Source organism: Cupressus sempervirens, chromosome 5, assembly GCF_028749045.1.
Source record: "Cupressus sempervirens isolate cs-2001-9-10 chromosome 5, ASM2874904v1, whole genome shotgun sequence".
Lineage (NCBI taxonomy): Eukaryota > Viridiplantae > Streptophyta > Pinopsida > Cupressales > Cupressaceae > Cupressus > Cupressus sempervirens.
Genome location: NC_143122.1, coordinates 308,322,673 through 308,340,164, shown reverse-complemented (window position 1 = coordinate 308,340,164; position 17,492 = coordinate 308,322,673). Strand labels below are relative to the sequence as shown.

At 35.8% G+C, this 17,492-nt stretch overlaps 1 pseudogene; it reads left to right on the top strand.

Annotated features, from left to right (window-relative positions):
• Nucleotides 1-12,542: 12,542 nt before the first annotated feature.
• On the top strand, nt 12,543-17,283 carry LOC149555834 (putative disease resistance protein At5g47280; annotated as a pseudogene).
• The last annotated feature ends 209 nt before the right edge of the window (nt 17,284-17,492 follow it).

The following is a 17,492-nucleotide window of genomic DNA, read 5'->3' as shown; positions in this document are numbered from 1 at the left end:
GTGAATGGTGTGACTTATCTAATATAACCTTTGAGTCTTCGATCAGTTGTATTTGGATTGCTTTCCAGTAGCTTTTATAGGACTGAGGTGTTTGTATGATTTGTTCTTGGTGATGTCATGTTATGACATGGATTGGTTTCTGTATACTTGATTTTGGGATCAGTCCCGTTAGGATGATCGTATTGGTGGAATCTGTGATTATGATCAGTGTTGTTTTAGTACTTGGTAGTTGCTTGTTTAAGAACTGATGTATCGTATGTGGTCTTTTGTGATCTTTTGATTTTATTGAGCTTAGAGTAAGTTATTTATAATGTCATGTCGAGAAGTGGCTTACAATGGAGGTGAGGGCCCAAAGTGACTGCTAGGGTAACCCATTATAAATTGTTTAATAAGTGAAAACATTACAATAAATGGGAATAAAATGAACCTAATAAGAGTCTTTGTATTTCCTCGCCCATGCCTCGAGTTCTAGTATAGACTAAGATGGGAGTAGAGAGGACGCTTGGTTGTGACCATGAATTGTTAGTATGCCTTGTCAGTACAAAAGGATACTAGTGCCGCATAGAGTCACTAAGGGGCCGAGGTCAAGTTAGATTGCTAGGGTAACTCTAGCATTGATTCGTGCAATGACACTTGCCCACTTGTATAGTAGATTTCTTATGTGTCTATGTTGCCTCTACGATTAGTTGATACTTGTGTCTCGGTACCTTTGAGTTAGATTGCTTTTAGGTGATTCCTTGAACCTAGATGTTGGATTTGATTATTGAGTTTGATATCATGTTTGGGACTTGAGACTATCTCCTCAGCGTGGTGGGAGTGGGCCTTTTTGGGTTCCACGAGGTCGGGTGGTAGTACTTTTTCTTATACCATTGAGATCTGACTATCAAATATCGCTAGTGGATGTGTTTGTGCAGATATTCCTTTCTATCTATTCTTGTATTTCTATGATAGATGGTTGTACTATTGTATTGTATTTGATTTTATAAGATCTTAAGAGATGATGCAATTTATTTCATGATGTATATTATTTCAGCCTTTCATACCCTATGGCATGTACAATGGATGATTGTGCATTTTGTTTATTGCCAAGTGGCATCATATATAATTGTATATTATTTAAATGGATTCATACTAGTATACTATTATTTGATGTGGATTTATTATATACTAGATTTATTATTAATTAAACTTAAATGTGATTCAACGTCATGGAAACCTTAAGAGTTGTAACTTGTTTATGTGTTGTTGATCTATGTTAATTGCTTCTGCTATGTTGTAACTGTTGTTGTTAAGTTATTATCTTTAACTTTAAAAAAAAATGTTTGACAAACTTAGCAAAACTTTAGGTTAACTTCTTTTGGGTCACATGGTAGGACATTACAACTTCAAGGTGTTTTTTCAGTTTGGGATTAGTAGTTGTTTCTTGGTTCAGTAGGAAACAAAAGTTTGTGGCTTTAAGTTGAGCAGAAGTAGAATACATAAAAACTAGCACTATGACATGTGAAGCTACATGGCTTCAAAAGTTGTTGGTAGCCTTGTTTGGTTAGAGAGTTGAAACTACTATGGTACATTGTGACAATCAGAGTTGCAGCTAGCACGGTGACAAGTGAAGCTATATGGCTTCGGAAGTTTCTAGTAGCCTTTTTTGGTCAGAGAGTTGAAACTACTGTGATAGATTATGACAATCAGAGTTGCATCAAGTTGTTTGAGAATCCAATGTTTCATGATAGTTCTAAACTTATAGACATTAGATATTACTTCATTAGAGATTGTGTACATAGATAGGTTGTTCAGCTACAATGCATACCTATAGATGGGTAGGTAACAAAAATTCTGACTAAGGCATTGGGGAAGGCTAAATTCATCTTCTTTAGGGATAAGTTGGGTATCATGTAGAACAACTTCATTGCTAAGAGGGAGTGTTAATTTCTGTAGTGAGAAAGTTGTCCAGTCTTAATTAAATAATTACTTATTTTACCGAGAACCTTGGTTAATTAAATAATTGTTTAATTATTAAATTCTTACAACCAATTTAATTATGGTTGTTAAGATTTATTTTATCTCAGCTAATGGCATTGATTATTTTCTTTTCAAAGAGAGTAGTATTTGTAATCATCAAGTCTTGAAGACACATTTGTAGCAATAACAAATGTATTTGTAGTGTTAGCAAATCAAGTAGTTGATCAAATTTTGTGAAATCATTTGCAGTGATAGAAAATGCATTCACAATGAAAGAGAATAATGTTGTAGTGGGACAAGGGCACAATGTTAGCATTGGGATAATAGTGGGGGATATCAATGGGAGATATTGGGAGTTTGTTAGAGTTTTGCCAGTGAGAGGCAAGAAATTCTTTTGTAACTCTTGTATTGCTGAAGATTAATATATTTTTCATTTGAAGAATTAGTTTTCCCTTAGAGGTTTTTCCAGGAAAAAATTTGTCCAAAAATATTGTGTCATCGTGTTCAAATTTCTTTTTGCAGAATATTTGTGAAGTTGCAATTGTGTTGTTGTTTAATGTTTGGTTGTGAATTAGTTTTTGAGAGGTAAATAATCTTTCAAGATAGGAGATTAATAATCAATGATTGCAATCATTATTTTTCACACTTTGGCAATGTTTTTGAAGGCCCTCTTCTTGAGGAAAAATATAATAAAAGCACTAAATTTGAGAAAAATTAGCATAGATTTAAAAAAAAATATCGGCCGTGAAAAAATCAAAATTGAATAAACATTATTTAAAATTTTTGAATGTCTAAAAAACCATAATGACAATGGAAAAAAATTGAACAAAAAAAAACCTTAAATGAGATGATCGATACCTTGTGAAAGAGGTGTTTCAATAACATCTTATTGCTTAATGTAATAACCAGTGAAACATGTGGACTCCACCCTAAACCTCAAAGTACCCATCCCGAGACATCACCACGCCAGATACTTGGAGCAATGGACTACCCCAACCTCTGCCATTCTACAACCATGGTGCAACTAGGATAAGTACTTGAATATCTATTTGAATTTTAATTTTTGAATGTTACTAATAGATATGTAATATGTTACCATGTTAAATGATCAATGACCTTGTCACCATCCCCTCCAAAATTGAGACCCGCTGTTGCCATCCCAAAAACTTGTCCAAAACATCCCGTTGTACCCCAATACGAATATTACGAATTTTACACTGGTAATAACTCGTTCTCTATACTAGAGAAACGGGGAACGAAAAGAAAAACCTAGAAATAATAATAATATATTTTCTGATGAAATGAAATGAACGATTCCTATGGAAACAATGCTTATTGTTCCTTATTATAAGACTCTAGTTTGAAGTGGAGCTGGACATGGAAGCTTTGTGTGCAAAAAGAGTCCATGAAACAGAGGTAAAACAGTGGTCAAACTGCACTGTTACCTTTAAAACGCACAGGAATGACCCTAAAATTATTCGAATAGAATGCTTGGAAAATGTGGAAGCAGAAGACGAGGCACATGGTTTTTAAAAAGCGGAAGAAAATTGTATTTTAAATAGTAATTCAAACATCTATTTTTCTATTATGATAATAGTTTATTACGCAATAAAAGATTTTCAAAGGTGTGAGACCATTTTACAGTGTAGGATAGAGCATCTAGTATGATATCAAATAACAATCAAGAAGAGTAGCAAGGAAACCACTAAATCCATTACCAAAACTTGCAAATCATCCATCTAGAGGAGGGTGCTTTGTTCTAAAATTTAACCACATTACGAAGATCATTTTCCTTCACAAAGAAAATTTCATAGAAACCACTAACAGATGTAGCATAATCAAAGAAACCAGAGTATGATATCATTCAAGGACTAGTGGACTAGTGCTAACCCCACCCCAGATAGGGACTAGTGCTGCACGCACAACAATCTAATACAACGGGTGTAAGACTCAAAAGGCCTACAGTAAGTAGTCATTGGTGTCGTGGATTAGCTCCTTCAACAACCAAATAAAAGAAGTAACAACATTTTCTTTAATCTCTGGTGAGCATACCTCAAATGCTATCAAGTTTCTAACGATCATCTCAGTCGTAATACCAATCTTTAGCACCGGAATATATAAAGTAGAATGAATGGTGTCAAACCGTATCAGCTCAATGCCTCCATCGAAATGGCTGAATTTTACTCCGATTTTGCTCAAGTCTGAAGCGGACGGAATACCAATCTTTTGTTGGTTGTGAAGCCTGACCTCTTCCGATTGTTGCTCCTTGTGATTTCTGTTTCTAAGCCATGCAAGAGGAGACCAGCCATTTTGAGTAGGGCATTGGTTAGAGCCCTCATGATGACGCTTCCTATAGAGCCTCGCATGGATGGAATGCAGGAGATGTCGATAGCTATCTACATCTAGTGGCTCTTCATGTCCGTGTTCAATCCACAAGGGGGAGTATCTAGAGCATATTGCTTCAACAAAGTTCTTGAAATTAGACTGATTTAGTGGACCACAAATAAAATCATAGAGCGACTCTAAGGCAAGAAGAGGGATTTGATTCTCCAATTTGAAGACATCTATCATCATAGCAAACCACAGACCTTCACTTGACTTTAGATCATGGAATGGGTTGCTATACTTATCTGAGATTCTTTTTTGGTCGATGGTGGCAGAGGAAAAGGAGGAGGAAGGAAGCATCCCTAAACAACATCGTGGTGAAAGCCTCATCGTTTAGATTTTTGAATAAATGAGTGTCCCCGTAGAAGTCCCCGCAACGAGGGACTGCACTTGCAAATAAATTGTCATCCTTAAGATCTGAAAGACTCCCGCCATTTCGAACTTTTTAAAGTGGATCAAAGAAATCTTCGGGAAGCTTGCTGATAAGCATCCGTGCAATGACTTGAGATTTCTCAGACTCCATTTCAGAAAGGTGTGGTTTGAGGAAGTGATAGGGCCCTAACAATATTTCCTGAGGAATGAAGATGGCATCGTTTTCTCTGAGAGTAATTGGCACCATGAAAATGCTAGCAAGCCCTTTATCGCTACCCACTTGTAAGATGTATGAATCTTCTTGGTTTTTGGCCAACCATTGTGAAACGTCAATGGGATCTTGACTGTCCATGATACCTTTCAGCTTAGATGTGCACAAACTTCACCAAGATGCAGTAACAGGCTTAAGGTTATTATGCCCAAGGCATTTTTCTATTTGAAGAAGCTGATTTTTCCATCTAACGATGGATAATGTTGTACATCATCGGCATGACCACAGAAATGATCGTATCCATCGCGTGTTTTGCCTGGATAGTGATTGACAGGCACGAAGACCTAAATGTGGAACAGCTAATTCAAAAAAAATATAAGAACCTCTCTTTATAATCTTTAATTGATGTCGGCATCAAGAGAAAATGCTAAAAACACACAGACGGCGAGAAAAGCCTTACCGACTTCAAGATTGGATTCCATTTTGCCCCAGCACAGTTCTCACAATCTCGACACAAGCAGCAGCAATTATTTGATTACTTCGCTCTATTGAAAGGCACGTTCATTATGTATTTATTTTTTAAACACCCCCATAGTTGTGAATATTACAATTACCTTCTCCCTCACTAGATTATCTCTTCGATTTTATCTTTGAAGTCAAGTCATTCTAAATTTATTAATAACAGAGACTTCAAATTCCTTTCTTTCGGTTTGTCGGAATAGTGTACTTTGTTTTCGAACGCTCGCAAATGATATTCTGTTGTCTTTTACTTAGCTTGTGAAATAATCGCATAGTTACTATGTTGTTTTAAGGCGAATCGTATTCTGTGGCTTTATGCTTAAGGTCTGTTTGGTTCCTGGAATTTAAAAAACTAGAATTTCTACGAATCTTGGCTTAGACAAATCAAGGTTTTGCAAATCTTCATTCTAATTTTTGGGATTTTACTTAAACGGTTTGTTTCACTTGGAAGATGCATGTGAAGGCACATTTTTATGAGTAAGCTTAGAGTTGAAGACAAATTTCAAAAAGTAGTCCAATCTATTGTTTTCACACTCCTTAAAAGACATAACCAAGTTTTGATTTTCAATTCCTACTTGCTAGTAGGAAGTTGGAAAACCTGGTTTTGAGGCAAAATTGGAAGTCCGGTTCGTTAATTCCATTTTGCCAATTTTGAAACAAACACAAAAAATTTCAAATCTAGATTTAGAAAAACTAATCCCTGTCATCTTCCAAGAACCAAAAGAACTCTTAGCCTCATATTCTGTGAGAAGAATACTCCTGCTGCTTCTCCTGGGAACACCTTTTTATTATAATAAGAATCCGGTTAACTTGGTCGAAAGCAAGTGAATCAAAAGCAGAGAGGAATGTTGAAAGACAAATGATGCATTTGTAGCCAAATCCAGGGATTCTTGGATAGGTTGGCGACAATCAAAATTAAATCCCATGCAATGAATGAGGTGGAATATTATATTCAAAATATTAATCTCATTTACCTCATGTATAATAAACAATTTTAAAGTATGCATGATTAATCTAAACATTAAAGGGAATTAAAAAAATATCAGAGAAGCAAAGCCTATGCCATGAGAAATCATGTGACGAACTTCTTCTTCATGGCAATATTTCTCCTTCATGTAAAAACTATTGCTGATACAAATCACTACAATCTCCTCAAGCAAATTCTCATTTTAATGAAGATAGACCATGCATGAGGTTCGACCTATGTAACGTTCAAAATCCTTGAAAACAAAAAACCACTATCAGTTGGATAAGATAAATCAGAAAACCTTTCCCAACAACCAGGAAATCGCATTTCTAGTGCGAAACCCAACTTTAGCAGCTCGAACATCTGTAGGGAGAGTTAAACAAGTCGAAAAAAAACCCTTTGATTTTGTCGACAGTGTGAAAGAGGTCGAAAAACATTGTTTATCTCCAATGCGAGAAAAATCCAGTGGGTAGTGCCCACATAGGGAATTCCTTATCAATTAATTAAAATTGTTAGTACATGAAGAATATAGTATCATTAAAAATTATTATATCATTATTTTGTGCTTACAATGATAAACTAGTACATTTTTAATAATACAATTATTTTTTAGATATAATTTAATGTGAATAAATTAAATTGTAATTAATTTTTTTAATCATTAATAAAGTCTTTATATTAATAATAAAAAAGAAATTATATATCAAGATATGCCATTAGAGGCAAGAAGACCCTTCCATATGTCATGGACATATCCATGCCAACCCAATGAAAAAAAACCTTCCCAAAAAAAATTGCCACCCAACCCTTTACATACATCATAGCAAAATGACCACATAATTTACATAAATATGATCCATACACCTAGACTTCCAAAACCAAACCAAATGCTACTCAACCTAAACTTATTAAAACCACTTCCCTAGAACTTTTTTGGTAAAATTTAGAAACCCAATGCTTTCCCTAACAACATCAGCCTTGCAATAAGCCTACCTCCCACAAGAATCTTTCATATGAGAAGAAGCAAAGACACATTAATGCTTGTTCCAGAGACATCTATAAACTTAGCTAGGGAACCCATCACCAGATCAACACCTGGCCCAACTCCCTCCTAACTAGAGGCATTTGAATCCATAGACAAAAAACCACCCCCAAAACAAGGGGCTTAACTGACACACTCGAACCATTGACTAATACTGGCTAAGAGTAGGCTCAGCCCACTCTTAGCCAATAGCCTGAGCCTAATGCATAACAGTGGCCTAGGCTATTGGCTAAGAGTGGCTAGACCCATGTTCGTATGAGTCGATTAAGCCTGGCCCCAACAGAACCAACACCATCCTGCTTAAAGCTCCTCTTACTCTATCTTACTAAAATTTTCCTTCAGATTCTCAACTTCCTATCCTCACCCATAAGCGCATTTGACTTCTACGTTGTCACTTTGCACTTCCTCACCACTCAGTACCTAATGAAAACTTGATCCAACTCCATGGCATGCAAGAACTCTAGCAACTTGCATGACCCTTTTCGAGAAAATGGGAGATGTACTTCAACAAGAGCGCTAGCCAACCACACTAGTAAGGGTTGCAACTCACTTGGGGCGCCACCAATCATCCACCGAGGTTGATTTTCCATGCGGATAATAACCCCCAACTCCGCCATTATGAAAATATCTTCAATTTCGCCACCCCACTTTGGCTCTACACATTCTCTCACCGAATACATCACCTCTAGTTTCAAATCAACCACCGTAAGTGATAAAGCCAAAAAAAGAGATGAAATCTCCAAATTTGACCATGGACGTTAATCTTTTTGTAGATATTCTTCACAAAAAAATAACTTTAACGCCTCCTAGAAAAATTCTCCACCGAACATGAACACATTCTTGAGCCACATGGTTGAAATCAACCCCTTGAAGCATAGGATTTTCCCATCTGTAGCTAAGGAAAAGTTTGCCTCCATCTTGCCACTACACCTCTCTTCCGTGCCTCAATGTGATTATTTGAAAGTTTATGACAAGGAACAACTCCTGATGTTAACTACCATTATTACCCAATCTTGCCAATCTACCACACATGCTAAAACTATGGGTACTTAGTCATCTATGATCTCGTCTACCTCCATTTGCATAAGGAATGTCTACATTTAGAGATTTTGATGCAATGGTGGCATCAATTTGTACAGGTCTAGGTTGCAAAAATCCTCCTCTAAAATACAAATTTTCAAATTAGCTCCCAACTTTGACAATGTGTATGCCACCTCGTTGGCTTCCCTTATTACACTTGATTAATATAATTCATCAAATTTTTCCAACGAACTTTGTATCAACATGCCATGTTTATCTAATTACCAAGTTTCCATTTCACCTTGGGCGATGTCATTCAACACTAGTTGCGATTCACCTTCCAAATGGATTCTTCGACCCCAATTCTCATGCCCAACAATACTGCTTCTACTACAACTAGACACTTAGCCTGATTATTGGTTTTTCTACTATCCTTTTTATCGCTATTGCTAGTATTGCTAATCTCATCCCTAACAACTAAACCATTCCAAAAGGGTCCCAGATTTCCTTTGGAAGTCCTTTCCAAATTGACTTTGATCCAACCTTCCTCTGGGACCTTCCAAAAATTCTTTTCTTGTTGAATCTAAGAGGATTAACCCCACGAGATCTATTAACACAAAAATTATAAGTAATTTATAATTTTCAATTTAAGTAAAAAATTTACTTCTAAAATATATTTTAAATAGATTAAATATGTTATTTAATTATTTATTTTTTTATATGAATAAAATGACCATTTAAAAAACCTCTATGTAAAAAAATTGTTTAAAAACACTAATAGAAAAATAAAATGAACAAAATAACACAAATAAAGATAAGAGAAAAAAATAATTATAAAAATTAAAAATTAAACGAGTTTACAAATTAGAATTAAAATAATCTAAGAAAGAAACTAAATTAATTTTGAAATCAAAAAATTAAATTAATTAGCAAAATCAACACGAATAGAAGTAAGAAAATAAACTCAAATAATTACAAAAACTAAGAACTAAAGACTTGAAGGCTTGAGTGCTTGAGTGCTAGTGTGTGTGGGATGATGTCATGAATGGATGGGCTTATAAAGGGTTCAAAGTGAACTATATCCCACAAGTTGACTAAACCTTAAATAACTCCTTAAATCAATCCTTGAACAGGGCTTGAGAGGGGGACAAAAATGGATCTCAAGAATGGATGCACATCGTGTTGATCTCTAAGCCCAAGTTTCCTATTAGTGTCAGGATGCCAAGTAGAAGAGTAGATATTGATAATTTGGAAAGTTGATTAATGTCAACTGAATTAGTATATGTCGAGCATATAGAAGCTGAGTGCCAACATGAATGTTAGTTATGATTGAGCGTTAGAACATTCAAGTGCCGAGTAAACCAGGTTTGACATATGAGTTTGTAATGATGTAAACACTTATGTAAATCATTTTAGCTGACTTCTACATGATATTGAATGATTGTAGAGATAGTTAAGGAGAAAATTACATGACATTGAATGATTGTAGAGATAGTTAAGGATTAAATGACAAAAAGATGAAATATGGATCGTTGATTATGATCTACAACTTTCTACAATTATCTATTTAAGGGGGGGTTCTAACCGTAAAATCATTATGTGTGATGAATGGAGAAGCGGAGGAGTGAAAAAACTTAGACCAGAGTAAGGAAAGCTAAGTCAGATAAGAGATCAGACAAAGCAACCAAAGTAGTGAAGGATGAAACAGAGTATATCAGATAAGAAGGTCAAATAGAGATATTGAAGAGAGGAGATCCATAAATATCTTGTAGAGAAAACCAAAGGATCAAGTACTAAATCAATTTTAATAGACCGAGTCAGGGAAAATTTCTTAACAAAGTGGTTTTAGTAGTCCTATTTAATTCTTCTAACAGAGTCCTTACTTTATTGTAAGTATTAAATCCTTCAATTAAGGTATGACCTAATAGTCTTAAAAGATTTTAATAGAGCATTCCTCTAATAGGGTAGATCATTAGATATGATCAAATTGTAGCCCTAACAGGTGAACTTTTATTATTGCAACAATAAAGAGTTATGGGTTTCATCCAAGGATAACTTTAAGAAACCCCCTACCCAAAAAATTATAAAATGTTGGCAAATCCATCATTTTTCAAGAGGAAAAAAAATATTTTCACTTGGCAAAATTTTCAATGTACAAAAACTTTGTTTTAATTGACTATTTTTTTCCAATGTGGAAGAATTTCATAAAATTAGTGTGATTAAATCCTTTTTTTTAGTGAAATACATAACTTAGGAAGCAATTTTTTCCCTCTTGAATGGAAATAATATATAAATTATGAGGTGATGTTTCCCCATTTGATGGAAAAAAATACATGATTAATGAGGCAATTTTTCCCCTTAGCTGGAAAGGGTACATAATTAATGAGGCAATTTGGTGGCTATTAATGCAAACAAATGTAACACATTGGTGAACGTTGTACAATTGTTTTCAAAGCATGTGAAACATGACAATTAATTTCCTTTTGGCATTAAATGCATGCTTTATAAAACCAAGTTGCTGACAAAAAAAAGAACGTGTACTCAAAGCACAAGGTTTTCTCTAGATTAACAATTGCGGTTGGGAAATTTGATGAGCATCCCAGGACTTCATATTCATGAGCATCCAGAAGGACAGGCACCAGACCCTATAGTGCACCTAGGGTAGGTTGGGTCTGAAGAAGATTAGTATGATATTATTAGTAGCATGATGAACATTATGTGGAGTCTCTAGATAAATTATCCTAGGTATATCAGTGACCAACATGAACTAGAGCAGGAGGTAGAAAGGGAGGTGTTGGACTAGGCAATTCATGATTTGTGATGACAAAAGAGGCTCAATCCACATGATGCAAACATAGAACACCTTGACAATTTATTGGTAATGTTTCAAGCTATGCGGTGGGTACTTCATTAATTGCTTGTTTCCCAAATCATTTTGTAAAATTTTTGGGAAAATTCTGCAAATTAGTTATTAGTTACCAAAGGTACTGAAGCTTGTATGCACCCCTTCATTTTCTATAAGAAGGGGTACCAAGACCCTTTGGGACTTCTATTTATAGGATATACAACATATAATACGTATAGTTATAAGTTATTGTACTTTGTTAAATGTTCATAGAATATAATTTATAAGGTTATGCAACTATTTCAATTTTCTAGCTTGATTGTACTCATATTTTTCAAATTAATATAAATCCAGACTATTTTATGCCTTACTGGATGATGTTTTATCAACGTATTTTTTGCCTACTTCACTTTATCTCGAAAGGCCCTCCTTGTTTGGAAAAAAAGTACATATTAAAATGTATTACGTAACAACTACAAAATGGAAATGGGTAATAAATACAACACAGTGGAGTTGTACCAAACAATAATAAATTGTTTGATGATTACATATCAATGGTGGAAGTCTTATTTCGGGTCGAATGCCTGAAATGAAACATCGATCTAATTTTAATTTCCATAATGGTGAGAAGTGTCCACTATCCTCACCAACCACCTCCACTTCACACTTGTAATGTGAGTTGGCATTAATTATATGTCCCATCACTGTCAATTACATTCCCTTTACCATTCACTTCAAATGATTCACTTTTTCTTCGGTGTTGAAGAAAAATTATAAACTATAATCCTACATATGTGGGAAAGATTTCCAAAGATTTTCTACTAATAGAATTTAACTTTAAGGACTAAGGTATACAAAAGGTTAAATGAATGCCATGGCAGTCGACCTTATTAAGTTATTAGTAGGCTCTTTTCTTTGTCATTTGTCAAAAAAAAATTTCATTGGATTAAATTGGTTTATAATATTACCCACTAAACCATTGTGGTGCTCAAAATGTCATATTTATTATTATAATTATGATTCTATTCTAGCTTTTAATTTTTAATTAATTAATAATTACAAAAATGGTTGACTGACTCTCCCTCTCTTGTACTATTTTGAAAACTTTTATTTTTCTAATTTTCTTGAAAGACTTCGAGTTTTCCTAGACAGTAAACTGAAGAGAGGTAAGGGTGGAGAAGAACGGCCCCATATGTGGAAAATTTTCTTGCTCGCTCCCTAAATGCAGACAATTCATCGTGGAAAAAATGTGCGAGAAATTTCCACTCTGCTTCCAACATCCCGCGTTCAATTTGTTTAGTTGCTCGCTAAATGAGTACAATTCAACATGGAATCAACACTGCAAGAAGTTTCCTCTCAGCTTTCATATCCCGCCATTTCCACTTCACTCTAGGAGTCATTGATAAATAAGTGGCTGCCCTAATCACCCCCGATACGCTAACAAAAAGGTTTTCGCCTATGTTCTCGTGCTTGTTCAAGAAGCTGCTGGAGAGGTTGTTAGAGTGCTTCTCTCTAGGCCTATTGATGTGGGTGGCGATACCCTTCTCTCAGGCTATCAAAAATTGGGACAATGGGTGAGCGAGGGGTTGTTATGCTTGCAACCCTCATCTTCATTTGCAGACTCATACATTCCAAAACTACCCAAACATAGTGTGGGTTTGGAGAATCAAGTAGCGGATTTGAAAAGGTGGTTATTTGAAGATAATTTCAATAAGATCGGAGTGATGGGAATTGCGGGCAGTGGCAAAACGACCTTGGTTGCTGCTCTCTATAGGGATTCTGATGTCCAACGTAAGTAGACCATATATTTACTCTTTGAATCAAGTAATCTCGTAAAATGCATTTTTTGGGAGTTGCTCTCGGGAGGGATGTTGAAACCATAAGTTAACCATTTACACACACCCACACAAAAATTCATGCTGAATCAAGGAATTTTGTTAAATACTTGTTTTTGTATTGTCTGGGCTTTGATAGGAATTAGATCTGAGAAGAGGAGGCTATTTTCATGCTGGCCTATATTCGCCCAAGTGTTGGGAAACCTATTTCACTGCTAGGTAAAATGTGCATCACTTTAGCAATCGGATGCAGGAACTGTATGTGTTCCATCGCACTCAGATAAGCCTATATTCAAAACATCAATCATACCCACAACCTTAACCGTGGTGTGACAAGACAATTTACCTCTGGTTTGTGGCGATCTCTGTGTATAGGTTATGTTTCGACCTCCTTTTTTAAGTATATAATCTCATGCTTAAGTTAGGGAGCTGCTCTAGCATGGAAATCTTCCTTAGTTAGTCAAGTAGGGGAATCCTTTTCCATTCGTATTTGTTAACTGTGTCTCGTCTACTATTGATGAGCTCTTCATTGTGTGAACCATCTCCCGTTGACAAGGCTAGATAGTCCTCTTCCATCCTCTCCTCCTCACAGTGCCTAAAAATGATTCATGCCTTAATGTGGTTTCTGGATTCTCTTCTCCTTTCCCTCGATCTGTCTTTGCCTCCTCGAAGTTTCTGAACACCATTCATGCCTCCACCTTTGATGTGAAATCCTCTCCCCTTCCCCTCTTTCTCTTATGTCTTCATTGAAGTGCTTAAAGGCAATTGAATCCTCAACTTGCTTATGGTAATGCAATCTTCTCCCCCATCTTCTCAATATATCCTCTTCCTCTCCTTCTTCTTAAAGAGCTTAGCAGCCATTCATATCTACTCTCTTCCCTTCAATAACCCCCTCTTCTCCTATTTTACGTGTATGAAGAGAATTTATTCATCATCTTGCTTTACTTGGTGTAGTACTCTCTTCTTCCCCTTAATCTGTACTCTTTTCTGCTCTGCTCTCCTCTTCCTCTTAAGCTATCGTGTTTGGTCACTCCTGTGAAGACATCTGTCCTCCCCTTCTCATCTTTGATCCATCCATTCCAGCCCCTGATCTATCAAGACCTTACTATCAGGTCAAGTGGCCAATATGCAGAATACTTATGCTTAGGATAGCTTTTATTTTCACTGGGAAGTGGGCTTGTCCTCTGATATCAAAATGACAAGTTAGAAAATGTTTCCAATGAGGAAGTGGTGTTTTTAGAGCTTCTAGTCTAGTTGGCAAAGTTGCGTGGGGATTTTTAGCCTGGCTACAATCCTAGTTAGACTAGAACATAAGACCTGATCTCACTTACTGTAGTATGCTCTTTGTGTTCACACTTGTGTATATTGGTAACATCACCGAATCGTGATTAGACTTGCCCGTCAACCTCTCAATAAAGAAGTCAAATTTCAATATCTTGATCCTAACTTAGTTCCCAATGCAATCTAACGACAGCAGTAATGGGAGAGTTGAAAGAATTCATATATTGCTGCGGTGATTACGAATCTGCATATGTGCTCAACCCTTGCAATTTATTGGCCACCACATCGCAAAAAAAATTGCCCTTAGTAGGAGAAGAAAAACAACACAAATACGATACAGACTCAATGAATTAGCAATTTAGCAAATAAACTTATTTATGTTTGTTAATTAATTACTAATGAGACCTTACTAATTCGTGTCTATCTATTGGAAATGACCCTTGCGTTCTTTTCTGATTTCCCTGACCTTACGTTCTCCATTCTTCTTCTCAGAACATTTTGGAGACAGGATAGTTTTTCAAACAGTTTCACAGCTACCAGATAACAAGACGATTCTTGAGAGCATATGGAAAATGATTACTGGGGATCAATCGTTGCCTGATTCTCAGAGTGAGAGCATTCATGAGGCTCTTCAGGAAATACTCAGGCTCAAGTGAGAAAATATTCTAGTCATATTAGATGTGGGGCCAAATGTTAATCTCGAAGAATTGTTGTTTGAAGCAAAGGGATCCAAGATTGTTGTTACAGTTAGGGACAGTCTCAATTCCATACACCTTGATAGCACTCATTATATGTCTTCTCTTGGATAGGAAGATGCTCTATCCCTCTTTTTTTATTGGGCCTTTGGACAAGAAAGCATTCCAGATGGATGGTTCAACAAGCAACCAGTCAAAGAGGTATACCTATGTCTATCTACGTCTCATTTGTTGATTTTAGTGAACCTGAAGTCAGCTAAATTTTCCATTATACGACATTATATTTTGCTAGCTGATATTGTGTAGATCTGCTATCCATTCCATGTTTGCAATTTAAGAAGCATAGTTCGTTTAGTTCAATATGTGTACATCTGAAGGCCACTCTTTGAGATTATATTTTGGCTAACTAGTCTGTACTAATAGGTAGCAAAAGAATGTCTAGGATTACCACTTGTATTGGAGGTGATTGGACGTTATTTACATAAATATAGTGAAAATGCATATTGGGAATACGCCAAAAGGCAGCTTTCACAAGGAAGACGAATATATATTAGATCTTATGAAGAGGATGTTCTCAAGCGCCTAGCACTGAGCGTAGAAGATCTAGACAATGATACAAAAAAATGCTTTTTGGACCTGATATTGTTTCCTGAAGTTAAAAAAATCCCTGTTGATGCTTTGTTTGATATTTGGATTCATGTTCACAACTTAAGCCTAGAGCATGCGTCGATGATTCTTGTTGATCTCAAAAAAAGAGGGCTCTTGAATTCGGTACAGCTAACTCATAATTCAAGGTGAGTGTCTTCTTTTAGATTCTTTTGTTGAAATTGCATTGAAATATGTAGCAGAAAGATATAGATTGTGATCATCAAGCCGAATGAGTAAATCTCCCATTTCTTCCAACATGATCTAAATGGAGTTTGGACATGTAATCGTTTTACTTGAACTCAAAATTTGTAATCATTGAGATGTTGCTACTTCATTTTGAGAAGTTGAAAAAGATGTCTCACTGAAGATTGAATGCATCTTAACTCTTGCTTTCCCAGCAATTGTGAGATATATTCAGTTCAACATGATATGTTGTAGCGTTTGGCTATTTATTGTGCAGAATCTGCAGACAACAACCAAAATAACAAGATATGCAAAAGGTTGAGATTATCTCCATTATCTTGCTGGGAAGATCCCTCACATGGAGATATAAAAGCCGCTGAGATTATTTCCATTCGCACAGGTTGATTGCTTTAAATTGGTTTATTGATATTCACAAGTATCAGGCTTCAAGAAAATGAGTGAGGCCCATCAAAATATATATATTCCTTCTTTAAAAGGTTGTGAATACTTTTGCAGGTCCAATGAAAGAGAATAAATGGCTTAAGTTGGAGTTTCCGGAGGCCCGTGCTCTTGTATTGATATTTGATGGAAATGAATATTTCCTTCCACCATTTGTGCAGGAAATGTCTCGGTTGAAAATTCTTATCATAATCAACCAGAAATCCTGTAGGACTAAAATTGACGGCATGTCAACCTTTAGTTCATTGGTTCAACTGAAGAGCCTTCGGCTTGAAAAATCGATTGTCCTTGATCTAGATTATTTTCAATATTTAGGAAATCTCTGGAAGCTCTCACTGAGTCTCTGCAGCACTGATAAGGGACGATTGGACATTGAAGTGTGCTCAAAGCTGCTTAAACTTGAAGAGATTAATATTGACTACTGTGAGGATATTGAGGAATTTCCTGTTGGTATTTGCAATTTCACTTCACTGAAAACACTGTCTATAACAAATTGCCATCAACTTCGCAAGATTCCTGAGAATCTGGGGAAGCTTGCAGGATCTCTTCAAGTGCTAAGCTTAGTTGCTTGTTTGAATCTCAAAGAACTGCCAACCTGAATTTATGAACTTGGAAATTTACATTTCCTTGTCAAGGCTTGGAGGCTCTTCCATGTGACTTCAATAAGTTGGAGGGACTCAAAATTCTCAACATGGGTAACTGCAAAAAAATCAAGAAACTTCCTAGAATGGTTAATGGCCTTACGTCTTTGTTAGATCTGATCTACGACGAGCAATTGAAAAAAGAGTGGTCTCGTTTTCGTGAGTCAATTATAGTGATAATTGCAGAACCAACATTTAGTTTAGAGTTTCTGGACACATAACTTTGCTCCGGCAATCATTTATATTGTGAACAGTGACTGTGGACCATGGGTTGAGTAATTTTCTTTCTAGTTTTAGAAGCAGAGTTAGAAATTAAGACCATTTTTGTCATTGGGGTTGGATTTCTATCTATGCACTTTAAACTTATGGGAAGATCACAGAGTGCTTAGCACTACTGTCAATATTGTATTTATGTCATATGTTTTAATTT